The sequence below is a fragment of the Phaethon lepturus genome, unplaced genomic scaffold (assembly GCF_000687285.1).
Source record: "Phaethon lepturus isolate BGI_N335 unplaced genomic scaffold, ASM68728v1 scaffold5995, whole genome shotgun sequence".
NCBI lineage: Eukaryota > Metazoa > Chordata > Aves > Phaethontiformes > Phaethontidae > Phaethon > Phaethon lepturus.
This window is the reverse complement of record NW_010538280.1, coordinates 20,099-21,644: the sequence shown is the minus strand read 5'-3', so window position 1 is coordinate 21,644 and position 1,546 is coordinate 20,099.

The window sequence follows — 1,546 nt, the reverse complement described above, 5'->3', positions numbered from 1 at the left end:
TTAATTTGTTTCTTGGTTCCTTCTCCCTCACTCGATAAACAATTGCTCTATTTTTATGGAAAATGCTCATATGTGAAAATCTAGGCACAATCTTTAGTTAACGACTACTACTTTGTAAGTTGATTGTTCTCATCTCCTGGATGTGTGACTGGTTTTAAGCCATTTTCTTTTGAGGTATTAAGCACTGAAAATGTATATTCTTGATGAACTTAAGCAGGAATACTGAACATCCACAGCTTTCATTGCCTTTTTGGTGGCTGTCAGCCCTCACTATTAAAAATGAGGGCTCTACTCTCTTTGGTCCTGTGAGCTTTTAAAAGTCATGATCTGAGATATTCAGGAGAAAATACCTACTATGCAGGTGCAATTGCAATTATTATTAATGTTTTAAAGAATCTTAAAAACAGGAATTAACCAATGGATTTTAGTTATATTGTTTAGAAGATATCGCTAGGGTGGTTTTTTTAATTATTTAAAAGGACAGAAGTACATATCATTTTATCTACTACCCTATAAAGCAATAAATAATGTTTTGGAGGACAATAAGACCTGAAAGTACAATGTTTAACCTTGTTTTCTTCGATCTTTAGAAAAAAGACCAAATCCTTAAATCTTTTTTTTCTGCAGTCTGACTTTTTTTAAAAAGGTTGGGCTCTTGAAATAGTTTTTACTTATATAAGTGTATTAACTTTTTAATTTAATTCTCCTACTACTGAAAATTTGCAAATATGCTATACTTTTAACGGTAAATTCAGCCTACTTTCTGCTTTTTCTACTTTTCTTTCAAAAGAAAACCAGAAAAGTTTGTAGTCACCTTTGCAAATAATAATCTTTTGTAATTTACACATGAACTAAATACTTTATCAAACCTTTTGTTGCAAACCTTTTGTTGCATTAAGAATGAAAAACAATATTGTATAGATGTATTTGAAATAACTAGAATTAAGAACATATAACTAAGTTTATGTAGCATAAACACTAAGACTAGTTTTTGATTGCTTTTTTGAATTGACTATCCAGACACTAATACATTATTAATGTTCATCAAGCCAGTTAATTATGCTGCAGGATTTTTACAATGTTGTGTATCCCTATGAAAGAATTGATGAAACTGAAGAAAATTTAAATTTTCATTAATTTGTAGTGAATATGTTATTATATAGAAAATTTTGTAATGGGACCTTATCCAAATTGTAGTCTTAACAGATGGGATCTTGTTGGGGTTCCACATATTTAGTTATTTAGGACTTTAGTAAACAGTGATTTTATCCAGTCTGTGATTGGAACAGATGTGATCTTATCAGGGTTCCACTTTTTTTCAGGAGCATAAAATTGCCATGATTTGCTGTACAGTGCTGTAGTTTACTTTTTGTGCTTTTAGAACCAGAGTCCTTTTTAGCCAGAATTTGCCCTTGGGTCCTAAAAACATCATAATAGGGAGTTAATGTTTTATTCTCTATTAATCCCATTAAATCCTTTTAATATTAGAGCATGTGTTGCTTTATAGCATTAACTAGTGTCTTGCACTCAACAGTATTTTCACAGT